At 38.9% G+C, this 24,417-nt stretch overlaps 1 protein-coding gene across 5 annotated transcripts in view; it reads right to left on the reverse strand.

The window, feature by feature from the left end:
• Positions 1-24,417, reverse strand: part of LOC122557791 (protein RIC-3-like) — a 96,269-nt gene that overhangs the window by 63,946 nt on the left and 7,906 nt on the right. The window contains exon 1 of one of the 5 annotated variants that reach the window (XM_043705832.1): positions 3,929-3,967. The exons of the other annotated variants lie outside the window; for them this stretch is intronic. The gene's annotated coding sequence lies outside the window, so the exon portion shown is untranslated. Of the gene's footprint in view, positions 1-3,928; positions 3,968-24,417 lie in introns of those variants that run through there. 5 annotated transcript variants of the gene reach the window in all.

The raw sequence follows: 24,417 nt of genomic DNA on the forward strand, positions 1-24,417 counted from the left end.
TGATATTGTACCTCAGTATGGCATTGTCTTCACTAGTTGTTTGATTCTAGCAACACATCCTTATTTTTCTCTGCCCAGTGCAACTACACATCCTTAGCAGTGACCTTGCCCAGAGGTCGCACTTTCATGACAAATTATGTTGCTAAATAACGTTGCTAAATAACTCACAAATCCAACAAGTTGTTGTCCTACTTTCAGATCTATTGGTTGTTGCACCATGGCTACAGCGCTCATCTCACTGGGATCCAGATAAAGTTATTTTGCTGTCAGTTTCTGACTGTTGTATTTGTCTTTGGGCATCTTTAATTGTAACTTTTTCTCATTTAGCTTCAGGTTCATCTGAAGAGCTCTCCATAGCAGTCACTCTGGTTTCTGATTGTGGTCTCTGATGCCTTCTTCCATCTTGTTTCATACCTTCATAGACTCGCAGGTCATCCTCAATGTCTTTCATTTTTGACAGATGCTATCTATCTCATGCTGTTTGTATGGATACTTGTCTAGGACAGTGGAAATGCCAAATGATATATGCAATCCTCTGTACCTCCCAAATGATGCCCAGAATGTAATTAGAAAACTGGAACAAAAATAGAAATTGCTGGAAAAGCTCAACAGGTCTGGCAGCATCTGTGGAGAGAGTTAATGTTTTGGGTCCAGTGATCCTTCCTCAGTTCTGTCACTTGATGCCCTCCTTCTACAATCATCACTACAACAGTCACAAGATATTTATCATCTTTGAACTAAAGATGCCAACTTATCATATGTAAACTAATTCATTGTAATCATTGGAGAAAATCTTTAGTCATCTCTACAGACTTGCTCGAGATAAAACTACATGCAAGATGATGATTGACAACCTGAAAGCTTCTGCACATGTCAATACATTTCTTGAAAGTAAGTTCCTCCTCTCCCAGCAGATGCGTTCTCATGACAGGATCATTTATACCTTAAACAATCCTATCTCTGATGAGATCACTTTTTAATTGTCCAAAGTAACAGGATTCACCTCGATGTCTCAGTGCAGCCACCTACTGGTCAATAATCTCTCTCTCCCCTAGAGCTCTGACATTGAACAAATACCATTCATAAGTAACAGTAAATGAGCTGCAATGTGTGCCTTCAAAGTCCGCAAAATCTCTTCTGTCTGACTTTACTGTTTGTAGCTGAGTTTTGTCATGTGACAAACTACCACAATTTAATCCTTTGTTGTGCTTGTCCCTGATAAAACAATTGCCGGTTGAAAACAAGCCTATATAGAAACTACCAATAAATAAATGGCATCTCAAAAAAGATAGATTGAAAAAGAACAAAACAATTAGTTAGAATTCACAGTGTGCTTATTACAACAATTAGACTATATTTGTCTTAAAGCCTCAGGGTAGGTTAACATAGATCCTTCTTAGCAACTGAATAATTCATTATGCTTTATACAATAAATCATTCTTGTCCTTTATAAAACATTGACGCTCTAAGTTATTGTGAGCAATGGTTATGGTGAATTATTAACAGTGATCCTTTCCTAGAATTATTTTGCCAATCACTTTTCATAATTTTCCAGACTTCAACTGGGTTTTGTCATGGAACCATGTCATCAAAGTATCCTCATTCCCACTCCATTGTACTCATTTAACAGCTGAGAAAGATTCATGCAATCTGCTTCTTATCTGAGCGATAATTAAGCAACTCTGGTATTGATGACATGTCGAGATCACAGATCTTGACATTTGCTTAAAGCGCAAGTCATTTGTTCTCTTGTATGAACCTTTGACAAAACAGTTTATGGCAATTGTGGAAGCTTTTAAAATAAAATTTAAGTTTTATTTAAAAAAGAAAAATTGAGGAGTTCAGTTTTTCAGCCAGAACTCCTTAAAGAACTCAATAGTGGTGCTATGGCAAAACTGTCACTTTATCAAATCAATAACAACAGATGCAAAAAGACAATCAAATAATCATGGATTTAGCACTGCTGAAACTGCAATATTAATTGCAATGATTAGCAATTGACCCATGTTTGTTTTATAGCTATACACTATAGTATTTAACACAGCCCTAAACAAGCAGGCATTGTGAGACTCTCCAGTACAATTAGGTATAGGCAATAAAATGCTCTCTTTACCAGTGAAACCCACATCTCATGAATGAATAAAAAATGCTTATTATCCATTCCCATCTCTTAAATAATTAAATGACAATATTCTCTAAGTCTATTTATTGCATTTAATTTATGTTTTATATTATAATTAATATCAATGAGGTTGGCATAGATAAATGTTGCCATACCTAACCAATGTAAATGCCTATAATTCCATGAATAGATGAGTATTTTACAGGTAACATCATTACTCCTAGTTCCATTGTAACAACTTTGAAATCTTTCCTTGACCTTTCACTTCCCACTTTATTTCACCTCTTTTGCAGTTCTTAATTTGATATCTTTCTAAAAAGAATTGCTCTAAATTTATTTCAAATTACTTGCCTTGCTTGTTGACATAACTTGGTCAGCTAATAACATAATAAGCAGCTTCTGCAGCCTTTTTCAATTGACAGAAAGGGTTTTGGCTTTTAATCAAGAATTGGCACAAAAGAAAAGCAATCTTAAAATAATCAGGTGCAGGAAAAACAGAATAAAGAAGTCAAAAGGCCTGGAATTTATAGGGTTTTTTTACAGTCAACTTCCAAAATTCTGTCACTAACAATAACATACTATCTGGTTACTATATCTTCTCAGAGTAATCATTATTCAATTCACTTTCATATGGATGCATACACATACAAGTTACTAGTAGAAATATGTGCATTGTGCTAATGCACTCAATTTATTTGTCATATTTATCTTCTGTAGCTTCACAGCTTCTTGATCACATTTTGTTCATTGCTCTAAGTAAAACAGCTACAAATCAAAACTAAAAATGCAATGACAACAGCAAAGAAAATGGTTATGGGTGGTCTTTGCTTATTTCCTACCTTGTTCCCTGAAGAGTGAACTTATGACATTGTACCAATACTTATGTAGAAAGAGGGATAATGTGGGCCACAATCCTTGGTTGTTCACCTTTCTGCCTCAGGGCACTTTGCAAATGTCAGTGATATCCTTGATCCTAGCTCCCTATTACTGTTACTCTTCCAATCTTCACATGCCTCATCTGTCCAACTGAGCCAGCTGTGTTGCCATGGCCTGGCTCTGGCTGCACCCCCTCAGATGAACCATTACTTCAATTAGTATTAAGAATGTGCTTAGTGTAATAGAATGATCAAATCATTCAGCAAAGAAGGGGGCCTTTCAGAATGTTGTGTTCTTGTCAGCTGACTGCAAGAGCAACTCAGCTAGTCTTACTCCCTTGCCTTTTCCCTGTAGCCCTGTAAATTCTCCCTCTTCATGTGCATTCCCAATTTCCTTTTGAAAATCAGCATTGAACCTGCCTCTATCACACTCTTAAGCAGTATGTTCCAGGTCCAAATCATTCACTGCATTTAAAAAAAAGTTGTATCTCACGTCATTGATTCTCATGGCTCTTCATGACCTTGAACAATTTTATCAATCTCCTCTCAGCCTTCCAAGGTCAACATCCCTAACTTCTCCAATCTCTCCTCATAACTGAAGTTCTTCATCACTGAAATCATTCACATACTTTTGGTTTTCTGTTCTCTCTCTAAACCCTTAACGTTCATCCTAAATTGTGATGCACAGTTATGTCTTTGAGGTCAACCCAGTGTTTCTTCATAACTTCTTTTGTTTTGCATATTTATAAAGTCATATAAACCGTTTGCATTTTTAACATTTTGAGTCTGCCCTGTCACCATTCAATAACCTGTTCACATTTACTCCAGGTCTCTGTTCTTTTTTTTAATGTATCCTGAAGGCACAAGTCAGGAGTGTGATGGAATACTCACCACTTGCCTGGATGAATGTAGCACAAACACACTCACTAACCTTGACATCATCCAGGAAAAGCCTGTTTGTTTGGCAACATATCCACAAACATTCACTCCCTCTACCACTGATGCTCAGTAGCAGCTTGAGTAGCATCTGCAAGATAAATTGCAGAGATTCACCAAGTTTCCTTAGACAAGACCTTCTGAACCAATGACCACTACCTAAGGGCAGGAGATAAATGTGAACACCACCTCCTGCAAGTTCCCCTTCAAACCACTCATGATTCTGACCTGGAAATATATCAGTGTTTCTTTAGAAGGAATTAGGGTGCTCTATGCTATTTGTAGTCTAGCAAAGTCTTTTGGGTTGATATGATTGGGAGCCTGATAAATTTTCCCCATTTTAGTATTTGTTTATCTTGTAAACACTAAAAAGCTAAACTATGATCATTTTCCAAAAACTTTGAAGCAGCCAGATTTCTATCTAAATTAAATTTTGTTTGGAAGAACTTACATTGCTCTGTAACTATTATCAATTCGATTTCATCAATAGGAAATGAAGTGCACTATGAGAATTCATCAAATACTAGGTTCATTTTTTGGAAGATTTCCCAACAAGGAAGATTTTCTTTTCTCCTCTCGAAAATATCATCTCTGTAGGGTTATTGTATGTGGTGTTGTGTGAATCTGTTTGTGTTGGTTTAAAATCGAATATATTTCTAATTCCACATTATAGCTTGGATTTGAATTAGTTCTGTCACTTGTTTAAAAATGAGTTTTATTGTATTTAAAAATGGAACAATTTTTGACTTCATCAAAGAAACTTGGTAAAAGTCTCTTTTATTTTGGATAGCATTACAAAAGCAAAACAATTGGCCATTTTGGAGATCGGATCAAAACATTTATTCTAAAAGCAAATACTGTGAATATTTGAAATCTGAAACATTTATTCTATTGTTGTTCTATTGTTTGTGCAACATGTGGCGTAGAGGGTCATGATTCCCAGCGCATTTGTTCTATCACACTTGGAACAACACTGATTCTACACTCATTACACTACACTATGCCGATCTACACTCTCACATTTACTACTGTCTTTGTGTATTCAAACTGTAGGTTTAACATTACAATTAGGCATTTAAAAGAATAAACCATGATCTCTGGCACAGCCTTTAGACCTTTTCCATTGATGCCTTGCCTCATTGCAACAGCATAACATTTGACTCAACATAACCAAGACCACAATGAATTTGCTAATAATATTATAAAGCTTGTATGACAACGTGCATGTATTTGCTGCCTATCTTAGTACTGTTCTTGTATCACATTTTTGTTATCATATTGTTGAAAGATGTTAGAGCACCTGTCTCTTTGACTTATTTGTACTTTGACTTTGATTACATTCCATTTGGCTTGGACGTTTAATTATAGCATATCCAAAAGTTATAGTTCTTTTGTAGATTATCCCAGTTCAGTGTGATTGGGGAAAGCATAAAATACCCCAAAAGAGATTTCCATGCCGATTCTTCTCCCTTCTCTTGACGACATTGGCTTTATGCTAAAATACTTTCACATGCATTGGTTTCTTTCATCCTAATACCCATTTTTCAGCTCTAGTTTACTGTCAATGGACTATTTGGTCCTGGAAGACAACACAACTAATCCTTCCCATCCTGAATTACTGAATTACTGAATATCCAGTTAATCCAGGTAATTCAGCATGGAGAAGATCATTGAAGTTAGACTTCCCTGGCTCAGCAACTCATTCATTCATCCCAGTCAGCAATTGTGATATTAATAAAGAATCATAAACTGAAATAAGACCAACCACTAAAGAATACTTAGTTGCTTGGACGATTAAAAATTTCCTCTGGTGTTGGAGATTGACATGTACTCGCACATCCACGAAAACATTGAAGTATTCAACAATATGAATAAGAGAGAAACATCAAAGGGGTGGCACAGAAGACATAGCTTCAAGTGAGAGATAGTGAAAAAGAAATCCCAAGTGGGTACTCTAGCTTTGGTTTGTTATCTGTGGTATAACAATAAGAAATAATGAAGATAAACAGAAACTCATTTAGCCACCTGTTAATTCATCTCATAGTGATGCTGATGGTGGCCATATAGGGATCACTGACAGACTGTCACTGTTTTCTTACACTATAGCGAGTAATTAGTGCTGAAAATCAACCTATTAATAAACCCCTTAAATACAGTCCCTCAAATTACATTTTGATATTGGGCAGCTTTGAAAGAAAGCTCTTTTCCCTTATTTTGTGTCCTAAATAGAAATATTTAAACAAATTATGTCAAAGATTAAAACTTCTCAACTTAACTTTTATTTCCTAATTTCTGGTCCTTAGGGGGAGATGAGAAGTACTTACCTCAACCCCTGCTATTCTGTGTTTGGTTGCTGGGTTACCATTTGTATAAATAACTATTGCAAATGTTAATCTACTGTGTCTACACTTTTATTGCCAGATGTGAAGGTATTATCAAATGTCACTCAGTATTCATGGTATTAATCTGCATAAGCACCCTGGAGAGTGGAATTTTAAATAACATAAATTGTATCTGATAAGTTTTCTGCCTTTTTGCTCATCAGCTGTGAATAGGTTAATCAATCTGTACAATTGACTACATGGCTGCCAACTCTTCCCATCACTGGGGTATTACCCCTCTTATGGCTGTTAAAATAGGCAATAATTCCACAATTAAATTTATTCCATTATGAGTAAACGCATAATTGGAAATTATTGGTTAGCTGTAAATCGAGTGAGGACTTGACAGTGTTTTTAAAATTGAAAGTCAACGGAAATAATAATTGTTTTAAAAAAGCTAATGCATTCTAAAAGGCAACATTCCAGTTATACTGATTCCATTTACAATTTGCAGTCAATTGCATAAATTTAAACTGAACCAGAGACCTCTCGCACTTGGGTTAATTGTTTCAATAGACTTTTCTTAGCAAATTATCTCAACTTGAAACTTACTTCACCCTTTGAGGCTTATAATACTAACATTTCTGCTAACATTATTTTTTATTTGGGTCTCTGTACAATATCCATTCTCTTATAACTTTACCCTCATTGTGTTCTGTAAGACTACATTTTGTAGAACTGTTACAGAAGAGAATATATTCTTCAAACTGACATTAAGAGTTTTTAAAAATCTGACATGAAATTGAAGGAGTCACATGCTTGTGTTATTAATCCACAGCACTATTAATCCATGCTTTCTCTAATAAGATATTTTAGTTCAATGTGTCTTTTTTGAAAGATATTTTGATGAATATGAAAGTCAGCCTCTGGACTTCTTGGTCCAGTGTTCTGAAACAAGAGTTCCAGCTCAATTTCCATTTGATAGAAATACTTCTACAGCTCAGAGGAGGTCCACTGTATCTGCACTGGGGCTTCGTGCTTCATGTCCCTAGTTTGTAAGTTACTTTCCTGCAGTTTTATGATTAATTCTTCCCTCCAAAAATTCAGTACCATGTGCCTCATGTATTCACTATAGCAAAACATATTTGTTTCCGCAACAACTCTCTGTTTGAAGAGATTTCTTTTAACCTTTCTCGCTTTCTCTTACTGACAATTTTAATGGTTGACATGTCACTAACTCAATAGCAGAAAGTAGTTTTCCTTATTGTTGGGAAAGTGCCCTGTAAATTTCCTAATCTGCTCTCAAAATGGAGTTTCAGATTGAAGTAGAGCAACAAATTGAAGCCAGTAGTTATACTGAATCTAAGATTTGAAACCAGAACTCTAACTGGAACAAAGCATTCCCATATAAACACAATACTAACAAATAGTCTATCAGGTTGACACTATTATGTTGTGTTTTATCTGGTCCTATACAGGAACATTTGTTAAAGAGTCAAGAGAAAACAAATTGTTGCCCCATCAATGTATCCATGCCTTATCAACTTGTACTATTCTAAGATATGTATGTGACTATTAGAAGCACCAAACTGTTAATCTTTCTTGCCTGTGTTATCCAGATTGGACCAGGATCTATATAACAGGGTGATCAGAACCGTACACAATACTCAAAAAGTGGTCTCACCAACGTGCTGTACAACCTCAACATGACGCCTCAAATCCTAAACTCAATGGTCTGAGCAATGAAAGCAAATGTACTAAACGCCTTCTTAATCACCCTGTCTACCTGTAATGCAACTTTCAAAGAACTAAGTACCTGAATCTTTGGATCTCTCTGTTTAACAAAACTACCTAGGGCTCTATCATTAACTGTATACCTCGCATTTAGCCAAATTAAATTCAATCCGCCACTTCTCAGAACATTGGCCGAATTGATCAAGAAGCCTTTATAATCTTGGATAACCTTCTTCACTGACCACTACACCACCAATTTTGCTGTCATCCACAAAACTTACTAACCCTGCCTCCTAAAAATTATCATCCAAATCATTTATGTAAATGACAAACAGAAGTGGACTTAATAGCGACCCCTGCGGAACACCGCTGGTCACGGTCCTCCAGTCTGAAAAACAACCCTGCACCACTACCCTCTGTCTCCTACTGCAAAGCCAATTTTGTTTCCAATTGACAGGCTCTCCCTGAATCGCATGTGAACAAACTTTACTGATTAGTCTACCATGTGAAACCTTGTCAAAAGTTTTACTAAAGCCCACGTAGACAATGTCTACCACACTGCCCTCTTCTATCTTTTTGGTTGCGTCCTCAAAAAAACTTGGTCAAGTTTGTGAGACGTGATTTCTCATGTACAAAGCCATGCTGACTATCCCTAATCAGTTCTTGCCTCTCCAAAAGCATGTAAATCCTATCTCTCAGAATCCCCTCCAACAACTTACCCACTACTGATGTCAGACTTGCAGGTCTATATTTCCCAGGCTTCTACTTCCAGCCTTTCTTCAGTAAAGACATAAATTTTGGGGCACTCCAGTTCTCTGCTATCTCACCCATGGCTGTACGTTACACAAATATCTCTACCGGGGGCCCTGTAATTTCTTCCCTTACTTCCCACAATGTCCTGTGATACACTTGATCAGATCCTGGAGATTTATCAACCTTCGTGTTTTTGAAGACCTCGCCAACATTACCTCTTCTGTAATGTGGACTGTTTTCAAGACATCAATAATTATTACCCTGAGTTCCCTAGCCTCCATTTTTTTTGCCACAGTCAAAACTGACACAAAATATTTGTTTAGGATCTCTCCCATCTCCTGTGGCTCCACACATAGATGGCCTTGTTGATTTTTAAGGGGCCCTATTCTCTCCCTAGTTGCTCTTTTGCTCTTAATGTACTTGTAGAATCTCTCTGGATTATCCTTAATCTTATCTGCCATGATTATCTCATATTCCCTTTTTGCCCTCCTGATTTCTCTCTTAAGAGTGCCCCTACACCCCTTATACTCTTTCAGAGTTTCACTCGATCCCAGTTGTCTATACCTAATATATGACTCCTTCTTATTCTTGACCAGAGCCTCAAAATGTTTATTTATCGATTGTTCCCTGCTCCTACCAGACTTACTCTTCACTCTAAAAGGAACAAAATGTCTCTGAACTTTTGTTATATCACTTTTGAAGGCCACCTGCTTGCCAATCATCCCTTTACCTATGAATAGTCCACTCCAATCAACTCTTGTAAGTTACTGCCTCATACAAGCAAAATTTGCCTTACTCCAATAAGCAATTAAACTTTTATACAAGGCCTATCTTTTCCATCACTATTATAAAACTAATAGAATTATGATCACTAGTCTCAAAGCGCTCCCCCATTGATACCTCAGCCACTTACCCTGCCTTATTTCCCAAGATAAGTTCACATTTCATTCCTTCTCTAGTACGTACATCTATATACTGACAAAAAGTTTTCTTGAACACATTTAACAAATTCCTCACCATCCAAGCCCTTAACACTACGGCAGTCCCTGTCTATCCCTGGAGAAGTAAAATCCCCTACTAATACAACCTTATTATTCTTACATATATCTGAGATTGCTCTGCATATTTGTTCCTCAATTTCTATCTGACCATTGGGGTGCTCATGCTACATTCCCATCAAGGTAATCTGAGTTCTACCCATATAGCTTCACTGGTTGATCCCACAGAAGTATCCTTTCCAAGTATAGCAGTAATGTTTTTCATCATCAAAAACACAACTCCATCTCCACTCTTTCCTTCCTTCCTATCATTCCTATAGCATCTAAATTCTGGTATATTGAGCTGACAGTCCTGTCCTGTCCTGTCCCTCCCTTAGTCACATTTCTGTAACCTCTATGATGTCCTAGTCCCATGTTCCCATACATGCCCTGAATGCATCTGCTTTACTTGTAAGACTCTTGCATTAAAATAAATGCAGTTTAATTCTTCAGTTACATTGTTCTTTGACTTGCTCTTGCCTGCCTTTTCTAATTGACTTGCTCTTTATTAATTCAGAACTATCCCGATCTGTCTTTTATTCCCACTACTACTTAGAATCCTTACTTTTGTTAATGAGTAACTTCGCAAGCTACAAAACTTCCGTACCTAATAACAATGAGAAGTCTCACTGTAGGTACTTTAGGTCAATGGCTGACCTGAAAATACCTCCGAGAGACAATAATTCTCTGTTTAAAAATCACACAACACCCAGTATAGTCCAACAGGTTTATTTGGAAGCACTAGCTTTCGGAGCGCTGCTTCTTTATCAGATGGTTGTGGAGTATAAGATCATAAGACACAGAATTTATAGCAAAAGTTTACAGTGTGGTCTATAACTTGGTGTTGTGTGATTTTTAACTTTGTACACCCCAGTCCAACACCAGCACCTCCAAATCAATCATTCTCTGTTTTGGCACGTTTGTTTGTTTAAGAGTATAAAACCACAACAATTAGGAATTATGGCCCTTTAAGCATGTTCCACCAAATACACATCAAAGCTATTGGCTTCAACGCTCTCATAAGAAATTTTAGTGAATCATTTGCCTTCCTAATTATTCTTTGGTGTGAACTAGCTGTGATTCAGGAAAGAATTCCAAAATCCCTTTGAATACCAGAATTGTATAATCCTTCACCGTTTATAAGACAACTTATCTCTCCATTTGTTATATAGCATAGTGGTAATGTCACTGGACTAACAATCCAGATCTCCAAGCTAATGTTCTAGGTTCAAATCCCATCAAGACAGATGGTGAAATTTGAGTTTAATAGAAATTAATCCATTTGATTCACGTAATATCCTTTAGTGAAAGAAATCTGCCATCCTCACCTGATCTGACTGACCGGTGAATCCAGACCAACAGCAACGCTCAGCCTAGCAAGCCAGGCAGTCCAAGGAAAATTAGAGATGGGGAATAATTGCTGATGTTGCTAATGTTACGCCAAGATTTAACCAAGGTTCCCCCACTTGTTCTGGTTCTAGATGGATGCCCAAAATGATTGAGTATTCGAGTGAGGAGAGAAACACTGGTTCCCCTTCTTTATTTGCCAATCCCTTCAGTTGATTGTGACATTAAATCCCTTCCCTTGAGGATACCTTTCATCCAGACCCATGTAAATGTATGTTTTAAAGGAGCCAATTTAACTTTCCTTGAGTTAACAAACAGCGTGTTCATTAATTACTAAATGTCAAATGAATTAGTAATTCAGCACACGTAAACAGAGATTGGAAATTAAAGGTGAGTCCAGAGTGATAAAAGTTATAAAAAACGAATACGGATCAGCCTCTGAATTGTTTTTGAAGGGCAGGGAATTAGTCATTTCAGCCATTACAATGGAGGTTAGTGGTTGCATGTTGTTGCTTGTTGAACTGTCAATTTCAAGATTCTTAGTCTTGCAGGTTGGTTAAGATTCTGTTATTCTGATTCCTATCCATGCAGATGATTTCCAGCATTGAAAGTATTTGTTGTTGTCTAGCTTGCTAACGAGATGAGTGCTTTACCTGCACCACAGGGGTAACTACAAAACAGTAATTCAACTTTCATAGCACATTAATGCCTGAATTCAGGCCAATACACATGAGAACATTTGCTCCTCTAAGTCCCACTAGCACACTCCAGTAGAGTTGAACTGTTCGTAAACAGCTGTCCTTCTGTATTTGTATATTCTTCAAAGGGAAAAAAGTCAAGATGTGTCTGTAGTTTAGGGCATAACCTAAAGTGAGAAGCCTGATATTGAACAGGGAGTCATCAGCTCCTTGTTATTATTCTGGTCATATGTTATGACCAGACTCCAGGAGAGGTTTCCAGATTTGTTATGGTTCCAGATTGGATACCCCAAACCATTAAGCTCTAGGTAAGAAGGGGTGAACTTGCTCTCCTTCTTTATTCATCCATCTGTTCAGTTTGTTATAATAAGGTTAATTTAGAAAGAATTCCTTCGCTTTTGGATATCTTTTCCGAGATGCCAATGGACTTGTGCTTTAGAAAAGCTTTTTTAAATGATAAAATGTGGGAATTTATTAATTACTATGTGTAAGTGCAAATACTAGACAAGATGTACATGTATTTGGAAAGGCAAGGACTGATTAGGGACAGTCAATATGGTTTTGTGCGCAGGAAATCATGTCTCACAAACTTGATTGAGTTTTTTTGAAAAAGTAACAAAGAGGATTGATGAGGGCAGAGCGGTAGATGCGATATATATGGACTTCAGTAAGGCGTTCGACAAGGTTCCCCATGGGAGACTGGTTAGCAAGGTGAGCTCTCACGGAATACAGGGAGAACTGGCCACTTGGATACAGAACTGGCTCAAAGGTAGAAGACATAGGTTGGTGGTGGAGGGTTGTTTTTCAGACTGGAGGCCTGTGATCAGTGGAGCGCCACAAGGATCGGTGCTGGGTCCACTACTTTTCATCATTTATATAAATGATTTGGATGTGAGCATAAGAGGTACAGTTAGTAAGTTTGCAGATGACACCAAAATTGGAGGTGTAGTGGACAGCGAAGAAGGTTACCTCAGATTACAACAGGATCTTGATCAGATGGGCTAACGGGCTGAGAAGTGGCAGATGGAGTTTAATTCAGATAAATGTGAGGTGCTGCATTTTGGGAAAGCAAATCTTAGCGGGACTTATACACTTAATGGTAAGGTCCTAGGGAGGTCGATGAACAAAGAAACCTTGGAGTGCAGGTTCATAGCTCCTTGAAAGTGGAGTCGCAGGTAGATAGGATAGTGACGAAGACGTTTGGTATGCTTTCTTTTATTGGTCAGAGTACTGAGTAAAGGAGTTGGGAGGTCATGTTGCGGCTGTACAAGACATTGGTTAGGCCACTGTTGGAATATTGCGCGCAATTCTGGTCTCCTTCCTATCGGAAAGATGGATAGACCGGTGAGCCTGACGTCGGTGATGGGCAAATTGTTGGAGGGAATCCTGAGGGACAGGATGTACATGTATTTGGAAAGGCAAGGACTGATTAGGAATAGTCAACACGGCTTTGTGCGCGGGAAATCATGTCCCACAAGCTTGACTGAGTTTTTTGAAGAGGTAACAAAGAGAATTGATGAGGGCAGAGCGGTAGTTGTGATCTATATGGACTTCAATAAGGCGTTCGACAAGGTTCCCCATGGGAGACTGGTTAGCAAGATTAGATCTCATGGAATACAGGGAGAACTAGCCATTTGGTACAGAACTGGCTCAAAGGTAGAAGACAGAGGGTGGTGGTGGAGGGTTGTCTTTCAGATTTGAGGCCTGTGACCAGTGGACTACCACAAGGATCGGTGCTGGGTCCTCTACTCTTTGTCATTTACATAAGCGATTTGGATGCGAGTATAAGAGGTACAGTTGGTAAGTTTGCAGATGACACCAAAATTGGAGGTGTAGTGGACAGAGAAGAAGGTTACCTCAGATTACAACAGGATCTTGATCAGATGGGCCAATGAGCCGAGATGGAGTTTAATTCAGATAAATGCGAGATGCTGCATTTTGGCAAAGCAAATCTTAGCAGGACTTATACACTTAATGGTAAGGTCCTAGGGAGTGTTGCTGAACAAAGAGACCTTGGAGTGCAGGTTCATAGTTCCTTGAAAGTGGAGTCGCAGGTAGATAGGATAGTGAAGAAGGTGTTTAGTATGCTCTCTTTTATTGGTCAGAGTATTGAGTACAGGGGTTGGGAGGTCATGCTGCGGCTGTACAGGACATTGGTTAGGCCACTGTTGGAATATTGCATGATTTTCTAGTCTCGTTTCTATCAAAAAGATGTTGTGAAACTTGAAAGGGTTCAGAAAAGATTGACAAGGATGTTGCCAGGGTTGGAGGATTTGGGCTATAGGGAGAGGCTGAACAGGCTGGGGCTGTTTTCCCTGGAGCGTCGGAGGCTGAGTGATGACCTCATAGAGGTTTGCAAAATCATGAGGGGCATGGATAGGATATATAGACAAAGTCTTTTACCCTGGAATTGGATGTCAATTAAATCCTGTCTGGTTTGTTGTTCCTAATCCTGCAGCATTCTGTTATGTTGAAGGTGACGTTCTTCCTGTTCTAACATTCTAAAATATGGTCCCAATGATCTCGGATCATTTGAATATCGATGGAATGGAGTCTTTTTTTTTATCAATAAACTTAGCTATGTTTGATATGGTGCTCCCATGCAACATGCGTACAGTCTATCACCGATTGTAATCTTCAAGAATTTTTAGATTCTGGAGAAATCCTGGATGATTGAAAATCTGATAATGTTATACCCTTATTCAAAATGGGAGAGACAAAAACAGGTAAATATATGCCAGTTAACTTCTGTAATTGGGAGTATGTTTGTCTATTATAAAGGATGTTATAGCAGAGAATTTAGAAATGCATAACATAATCAGAGCCAGCATGAGTTCATGGAGGCCAAATCATGCCTGACAAAATTTATTAGTGTACAATGAGGAGATAATAAAAAATATGGATAAGGGGGAACTAATAGATGTAATATATTTAGATTTCCAAAAGGTAATACACAGAAGGTTACTGAATAAGATAAGATCCCATGGTATTGGATATAGTGATTATAACAAAGACAGCCAGGAGTATCTCATAGAATATGACTTCCCTGATTGGGGCTGTTAATCTAGTCCAATCAGACAGCCTTGGCTAACAAATATAAATATCAGAGGTGCTGGGGAAAAAAATAAGCACTACTGCAGTTAGGTGGTAGTGTGGGGGTTAAATAAAAAGAAAAAAGAAACAAAAAAAAGTAAAAAAAAAGTAAAAACTTAATGTCTGGGTCTGCTCCTTTGCCTGGCCAAAAAGAAAAAAAATAAATAAACAGAGAATTCATGGTGGAAATCGAATAAAGATTCATGCACCTTGTGTCTTTCACTGTGTCTCACACCTGCACACACACACCATGGGTGCTGGGGAAAAAAATAAGCACTACCGCACTTAGGTGGTAGTGTGGGGGTTAATTAAAAAAAAAGAAAAGAAAAAAAACAGAAAGTCCCTTAAAAAAATATCAGAGGTGCTGGGGAAAAAAATAAGCACTACCGCAGTTAGGTGGTATTGTGGGGGTAAAAACAAAACCAAAAAAAAGTGTAAAAAATGAAAAAACTGAAGAAAAAAAAGAGATAAATATCAGAGGCTCTGTTCACCCTGAGAGCTGGCCCTGAGGAAGCTGGGTCAGTGTCAAGGACTCTTCATGTGTAAATAAAGGGTGACCTGGTGACAGACTACCGGCCTCTGCGGAGTTATTTCATTGGGGATTGTGTATTGGCATGAGTAAAGGATTGACTCAACATTAGAAGACAGAATTCGGATAAGGGAGGCATTTTCTGAATGTCAGCTTGAAATAAGTAGAGTGTTATACGGATCAATGCTGGGGTCACAATTATTCACAATATGTATAAGCAACTTGGATGAGGGAAGTGAACTCATTGTCACTATGATTGTGGATGCACAAAAATAGGTGGGAAGAGAAATGATGAGGATGACACAAAAGGGATATATTCCCATAGACAGATATAAACAGGCTAGGTGAGTGGTCAAAGACTTGACATTTAGAATCGAATGCGGGGAAACCTCGGATTAAGCACTTTAGCAGGGTAAGAAAAACTGAATATTATTTAAATGGAGAAAGACTACAGAAAGCTGCAGCACAAAGGGATTTAGGGATCCTAAATGTCAAAAGCTAACATACAAGTTCAACAGGTAATAAATACAGTAAATGGACTCTTGGCCTTTATTTCAATGGGAATGGAGTATAAAAATAGGAAGGTCTTGCTAAAATTATATAAGCAGTTAATCAGACTGAGAATATTGTGCAAAATTTGGTCCCCTTATCTCAGGCAAGTTATATTGGCATTGGAGATGGTTTACTAGGTTGACCCAAGTATGGAGGGATTTTTCTCTGAGAAGAGTTTACGTAGGTTGGGCCTGTACTCATTGGAGCTTAGAAGAATGAAGTGACCTTATAAGAATGAGGTTCTTAGGGGAATTGACAGGCTGGATGCTGAAAGATTATTTGTCCAGAAGATAGTCTAGAAACAGAGGTGACCCACTTAATGCATAGATGAGGAGGATTTTTGTTCTCTCAGATGTAGTATCTGTAGAATTTGTTACCACAGTGGGCTGTAGCGGTTGGGTTGTTAAGTATATTCAAAGCTGAGAACAGAATGTTAATCAGTAAGAGAATAAAGAGTTATGTGGATAAGGCAGGAAAGTAGAACTGAGAAATATCAGGGCGGCCACGATCTAACTGAATGGCAGAGCAGACTCATTGGGATGAATCATCTACCTCTGCTCCTACATTTTACAGTCTTACAGGGAAGCCAGCTATGCTGGAAAAGCTTACTGTCTGGATTGCAGCACTGACTTCATCATGGGGACCAGATGAAGCAGTGTGTTATATTGCAAACTGCGTTAGTAGCAGATTTAATACATTTGAGAATTTAAAACTCTTACATATGTCCCTAGTTGCTTCCAGGAAAGAGCCAGTTGCTTAAAGTTTAGCACAGCTGTCACCTTGACAGCCACCAGGAAAGAAAGGCCACCTACTCTTTCAGTTGCATCCTTTGACATAAGGCCTGATTCTGATGAATGCGTCAGTAGTCACGCTGCAAAAACACAGTAGGAAATTAAGTGCTGTCCATATCCTCCCAACCCCACATCATCCATATAACACATCATTGTCTTTAAGAGTATGTTGATGAATACATCCAGTTCAAGATGAGAGGGGATCAGTTGTCTGCCCCTGCGCAGTCTCTGAGATTTTGGATTGCCTTTGTAAATTGTGGCCTGCAGGAGCTATTTTAAAGGTCAGCAGGGATTATTTCTACTTGACAGAGAACTTGTAGTGTGATTGTGCTTTATGGTCTTCAGGTGCCACCTTTAAAGGTCACCTGGGATTAGTTCAGCTTCACAGAGATGACTATCTTCAATCTGCAATAACCAATGACATGGTCAAGATTGCTTGTGACCAGCATCTGCACACTACATGTTTCACAGACATGTTGCTATGATAACAGATAACTTCATCCAGTACAATGAAAGCACTTGATTTATGCGGTTGTCCCTGGAAGAGTCTCATAACACTCACAGGTAGAGCTAGAAAAATGTACCTATGTTGCTCACTCTGGATGTGGTCACAGCCATTTTCCATTTCCAGCCACTGCCCCAAAAGAAAAATGCCCCTATCCAAAGACTTGGACTGAAAACCAGCAATGTCCCCAGCTATAGATTTGATAAGGGAATAAAGGATTAAGGAGAAGGTAGGAAAGTAGAGATGACAATGATCAGATCAGCCATGATCTCATTGAACAGTGGAGAAGATTTGCTGGGCTAAATGGCCTATTGCTGCTCTGACTCTTTTGGTCTTAGGGACTGATGGCACCCCCTTGAAATGGCCGAGGAGAACTCCCTTTCAATTTGAAAGAGGGACACTTGGTTGAAGCCCAAGCAGTCAGTTTGCCACGTATGCTGCTGGCACATGCCATAGATGTGAGCCTGACAGTGGAGCAATATGCAAAGCCCCTTTGACTGATCACTGCTGACAGCCATGACAACCTCCTGGCTTTAAGTTTGCACTCAACAACAAGGTGGATGGCAAGTACTGAAGGCTCTGGCTGAGGCAGTACAGTGCAAACAAACAAGGCAATACAGCTCGCTGAAGTAGGCACAATGTAAGAGAGCACTAAGAGACCAAGAGACCAACCTCAAAAACATGCACGCTCGCTTCCAATGTTCAGTGTTCTGTCCCTGTATACAAAGTGCCATGCAGCAGCGCTGAAAGGTAATGATGCAGGGTAGAAAATAGCAAAGGGGAAGCAGTCTACAAGCCCCCAACAGTAGGTATATAGTAGGACAATGAATAAATCCAGAGATAATGTGGGCATGTAAAAAAGACAGTACATTAATTATGGGTCACTTTAATCTTTATGTAGATTGAGGTAGTCATGAGGAATAATTCATAGAGTATATTTGGAACAGTCTCTGATAATGATATATGATTGATTCGACCAGGTATCAGGTTATTTTGGATCTGGTAATGTGTAATTGTAAGATTAATAAATTATCTTAGAGTAATATGTCCATGAGAAAACAGTAATCATAACATAATAGTATAAAGATTTTTTTTATGTTTCTGTATTTGTGGTTGTTGGACTGAAATAGGAAAAGACCTACTTTAAAACCAAGGATTGTTGAAGCATTGCTGTCTTTCTTTAAAAGCAAATTACCTGACACTCATTGTAAGTGTTGTTTACACAGCCACTTTTTCAAGTAATAATAGAAGTCTGGTTATAGGGTAGCTGGAAGCTGTGTACAAATGGAGCTTTAGTTGGCAACAAGTGGCTGATTGAGTGGACTGATGACCATTTGTCTATAGCGAAGTTGCCTGAATAGCTTGGGAGTGTGAACATTGAAGTAAAACCAATTGGACCTCCAGAAGGAGCTGTGTTTCTGCTCTGCAGTAAAAATTAATTTAATCCTGAAGAAAGCCAGTGTAATTTTTCCCTCAGCAGTTGATGTAAACTGTGGCTCTTAAGCAGTAAGCTGGGAACTTTCTAAGTATGATCCAGAGTGGCATGGTGGCTTAATGGTTAGAATTGCTAACTCACAGCGCCAGGGACCTGGGTTCAATTCCACCCTCAGGTGACTGTCTGTGTAGAGTTTTCATGTTCTCCCCTTATCTGTGTGGGTTTCCTCCCAGAGATGTGAAGGTGGATTGGCCATGGGAAGTGCAAGGTGATTGGCTAGGGGGGGGAAGTCTGGGTGTGCTGCTCTTCCAAGGGTAGGTGTGGACTTGATGGACCAAATGGTGTGCTCCCACACTGTAGGGATTCTATGATTTAGTGAACCTATACCTCCTACAAGGGAAGGACAGTTGAGGAGCAACAATATCCTGACAAGCTGGAAGGACTACATCAGTGAAATTTGTGAACAGGAAAATGAATTGTTTCGTAAAGCTTTTCTATTTTTAGTGCCTGTACCCCTGGTTTAAAGCAAGCTGCTTAAGTCTTTCAAATTCCAAGTACATCTAGTCAAGTAATTTCCTGAGAGCATGGAATTTTTGACAATATGTCTCTGGCACTTTTTACAGTGCCGCGTAATTAGTCACACTTTCTTCAGGCGAAAGGGAGTAAAGTAAAAGCTTATCCTGCAGTAATAAGGATCTGTGTGGGACTAGACATTTTAACTTCTGGACCACACGAGGGAAAGGGCTAAAGAAAGCTTCTACCTGTGCCTCCTCAAACTTTGAATAAAATGAGCAAGCTAAGTGGTCTCTACACTCAGGTCTGAGCCAGTAGTTTCTTCATGGGACATAGTGAAGTTCTTTATCCTTCAATTTTTTCTGAAATTCTTTTTTTTTTCTCTCTCTCTCGTTCCTTCTTCTTCACTTGATAATTTCTGCTGCTCAAATTCTAATCTATCACTACTCTATATCTGTCTCTTAATCCTCAGTTTTCACCAGGGAACTGTTGACCAATTCTTTTAAAATTTAGAGTTTTCTATCTTTCAGGTGAAACTTGCTAAATTATTTAATTTTTTAAGAACAACTTTTTCAAAAACAACTTTCCTAATTTGGCTTGGAATGTTCAGGCATTGAATGCAGACATTTCTGTAATATAAAAGTGTAAGCTCAAAAAAACCTTTTGCAGCTTTTTTCCTTTAAAATTAGTTTCAAAGTGATGATCAACCCACTGTAATACTTTCAAACCGCAGTCAAAACCTCCAATTCATTGTGCTGAGCTCTGAGTGTAGTTCTAGATGGGATGCCTCAAAACGATAAGCTTTTGGGTGAGGACAGACAAATTGGCTCCCTTTTTATAATTACTCACCCCTCGGTTGATTGCCACAGACCAAGTGAATTTATGTTTTAAAAGATCCTAATGTAACACGCTTTTCTGAACTAACAAAAAGAGGGAGTTTATTAAGTATTATACGTGAGAAGAAATATTAACATGACACATACATAGAGATTAGAAATGTGTCCATAAACTTAAAAGTAAAATGAAAGCATTTATGGGTCAGTCTTTGAATTGTTCATGAAAAGCACATGAAATGATACTTATGGCTTTTATTGATTACACCAATTGCATAACATTGGCAGCAGAACAGAAAAATTTAAATTCTTGGTTTTGTGGGCTGATGGAATTTCCTTTATCCTTAACTAGTTTCTAGCACTTGGAATGAGGGAGGGTCACTACCTTTAACACAGCTGTCTTATCTAGGGAGTAGTTCTTTGAATGTGACCATCACAGCAAACTAACGCTTTAAACCCAGGCTGGTACACATTACATCATTCAGATCAACAAGTCCACTACGGTAGAGTTGAAACTAGCTTTTTGACCACTATCTGTGTATGTTCTTCAAAGGGAAGAACACAATATGTGTCTGACATTTGTTACGTAATCCATGGGGCACAGCTTTGCTGTTGAGCAGGGAGTCTGTCAGTCCCTTGTCATTTTTGTTGTCACAAGAGATTACAGTCCAGTTTGTTTGAAGTTTCTTTGACATCATTGGGCATTACGTCCCACCCATCCCATACAGAGTTTTTGCCAGCTAACCTCTGAGTTTACATTTTTAAAATTTTGCCTCTGTAGCAGTCCTGTTTAAAAAAATATACATTTGGAATTATGGGCTAAACCTAACTCAATACTTTGGGGTTCTGACCTTTGATCACAAGATCACAGTCCATCTTTTTTGATTTGCCTCTTCCTACTTTTGAAGGATTTTTTCCTTGAACTGCCCTTCACAAATGTGACATTCCATAGGTCTCTCCTTCTCTGCAGACAGCTACTTAATTTATATCTGCAGCTAGCTTTGACTGTATTAGCCCTCAGGGTTGAAACACTTGCAATGTCCAAATCACATGAATTATTTAGAAAAACCTTATGCTTCCTGAATAATTTCACACTTCCCCATATTAAACTTCATTTGCCACATTTTTGCCCATTTACTTACACCAGTCATAGAGTCATAGACCTGTACAGCACAGAAACAAACCTTTCAATCCACCTCATCCATGCTGACCAGATATCCTAACCAAAACTACTCCCATTTACCAGCACATGGCCCATATCCCTCTAAAACCTTCCTATTCATATACCCATCCAGATGCATTTTAAATGTTGTAATTGTACCAGTCTCCACCACTTCCTCTGGCAGCTCACTCCATACATGCACGATGCTCTGCCTGAAAACGATGCCCCTTAGGTCCTTTTTATATCTTTGTCCTCTCACCCTAAACCTACGCCCTCTAGTTCTGGACTCCCTGACCCCAGGGAAAGGACTTTGTCTATTTATCCTATCCATGCCCCTCATGATTTTATCAACCTCTGTAAGGTCATCTCTCAATCTCTGAACCTTTCATGTTTCACAACATCCTTCCGATAGGAAGGAGACCAGAATTGCATGCAATTTTCCAAAAATGGCTTACCAAACATCCTGTACGGTCGCAACATGACCTCCCAACTCCTGTACTCAATGCTCTGACCAATAAGGGAAGCATACCAAACACCACCTTCACTATCCTATCTACCTGCGACTCTACTTTCATGGAACTATGAACTTTGACTCCAAGATCTCATTGTTCAGCAACACTCCCTAAGACCATGCTGACCAGATATCCTAACCAAAACTACTCCCATTTACCAGCACATGGCCCATATCCCTCTAAAACCTTCCTATTCATATACCCATCCAGATGCATTTTAAATGTTGTAATTGTACCATAAAGTGTATAAGTCCTGCTCTGATTTGCTTTTCCAAAATGCAGCACCTCGCATTTATCTAAATTAAACTTCATCTGCCACTCCTCAGTCCATTGGCCCATCTGATCAAGATCCCGTTGTATTCTAAGGTAACGTTATTTCCTGTCCACTGCATCTCCAATTTTAGTGTCGTCTGCAAACTGACTAACTATACTTCCTATATTCACATCCAAATGATTTATATAAATGACAAAAATATCTCATTGTGGCTTTTTTACATCCTCCCCCCAGCCTCCTCTTCCAATGGCCTTTGTATTGTCAGCAAGCATTGATGAGGGACTGAGTCTAATTTTTTGGTCACAGATATAGGTTGTAAATAGCTACACTATTGCTTACATTATTTCACCAATAACAGTCTGGAAAATTAAGATTTTTTTCCACCATTGTATCTTTTTGTATCTTTTAACCAGTGTTTACTTGATAATAGTGTGTTAACCTGTTGGGGAAAAGTTAACATTATTTGCCTTAAAGCCATTTTCCTAATCCGGCTGAGAAACCGTTTTGTGTTCCCAGCCAGAACTTTGCTGGCTGTGCATTCCTCACTAATGTAAAAGGTAGGCCTTATCTTCCTAAAGTGTCAAGATAGTGTTTCCTCCCTTTGCTGGATGATCAGCGCAGGCTGTAGCAAGCTGACATAGACTTGCCAATTAGTCCCACTTCCTTCACGAGTTATTGCCACTTCACGTTCGTTCAGCTAATTAGGGATATCTCTGCTTAGTGTGAGCAATCTGTGTAACTAGATCAGATGGTGATACCATTTGTTCTGTCCACTTGTGGAATGCATAATAGTGCTTTAGTTTTCAACTTAATGACGAACCTCTAATTTACTACCAACTTGTAAGCATGCCAAACTGTGTAATTAACAATCAGCTCCTATCTGTTTTCTCTATATAATCCAGTAGTATCCTGATGTACTTCAGAATAACACCGAGCCACAGTTAGGACGGTGAATTCCCCATGACATATCGTGTATTAAACATTTCACAAGGTCCGAGTCTCGAGAGTTTCCTTCAACATAACCTGATCCAATCAACTCCCCTCACCCCCTTGTTAATAATGTTCTGTGGGACACCTTTTTAATTCCCTTCTAGACTCCAATCATAGATGGTGTGAATATCTGATTCCATAACCGGTATGTTTTTGGATCATTTTTAGTGTTAAGATGTTTAACGTAGATAAGCGGAAACACGGTTGGGGAGCTGGTAAACAAACCCGATTTCGAAAGGTAGTGCATGTTTTCGTAGGCTGACAGGAGGTCCACAGTGGTCAATAAGAGATACAGGTATAGAATCCCTACAGTGTGGAAACAGGCCCTTCAGCCCAGCAAGTCCACACCAACCCTCAAAAAGGGATTCCACCCAGAGCCATTCCCCTGTCCTACTACACTACATTTACTGCTTACTAATGCACAGACCCCTGAACACTATGGGCAATTTAGCATGGCCAATTCACCTAACCTGCACATCTTTGCATTGTGGGAAGAAACCAGAGCACCTTGAGGGAGAATGCACAAGCTCCACACAGACAGTTGCCTGAGGCTGGAATCGAATCCGGGACCCTGGCACTGTGAGGCAGCTGCTGGATTTGATCATTCATACAGTTCTGTGATCAAAGAAGCCCAACGTACTTTGTAAACGGGTGGAAACTAGTAGAACCAGCAAGTCTGAAAGAGCACGTCATTAACTGCATTAAAGAAAACATTCATGTGGGGCCCAGAATCAAAAAGTTTAGTCTTGAAAGTAAAAAAAATTAAGGTATATTTCCATTTCCCAATTCTTCTCTCAGATGAGCTTGTGCACTATGAGGAAACACTGTCATACAATTCCTATAGAACCCCTGCCAGCTCTCGCTCTCTCATACACACACTCACACTCACACACACACACACACGTATATATTCCCTGGCTGGGAACTATGTTGGGAAGTCATACATCACAAGTAAATCAGGCAGTAGTACAGAGTGCTTGTGAGAAGGCGCAACTTAATTGGTGCTCGGATTAACGCTCAAAATGTTCAGGAGTCATGAATGAACTCACTCCACCTCTCCAAAAGGCCTTGGAAAATCCACTTATGGGAACGTACAGAGAAAAGTAGCTACTGTAAGTAGAATTGAGAGGATAGGTGAGCAGCGGCTCCCTCAGGCTGTTTCTCTCACATTTGCTGCTGAATCAAGTCGTGTCAACGTGGTCTTGTTAAAGGAAAGCAATGTTTAACAAACTTATTTAAGTTCTTTGAGGAAGTAATATGTACTGTGGATCAAAGGGTACTGGCTGATATACTGCACTTAGATTTCTAGTGGATATTTGACAGTGAAACATCAAATTGTGGAAAATCTCATAGTGTAGGGTGTGTCATATTCACACGGATGGGAGATTGGCTAGATGACTGGAAC

Source organism: Chiloscyllium plagiosum, chromosome 16 (genome assembly GCF_004010195.1).
Source record: "Chiloscyllium plagiosum isolate BGI_BamShark_2017 chromosome 16, ASM401019v2, whole genome shotgun sequence".
In the NCBI taxonomy this organism is placed as follows: Eukaryota; Metazoa; Chordata; class Chondrichthyes; order Orectolobiformes; family Hemiscylliidae; genus Chiloscyllium; species Chiloscyllium plagiosum.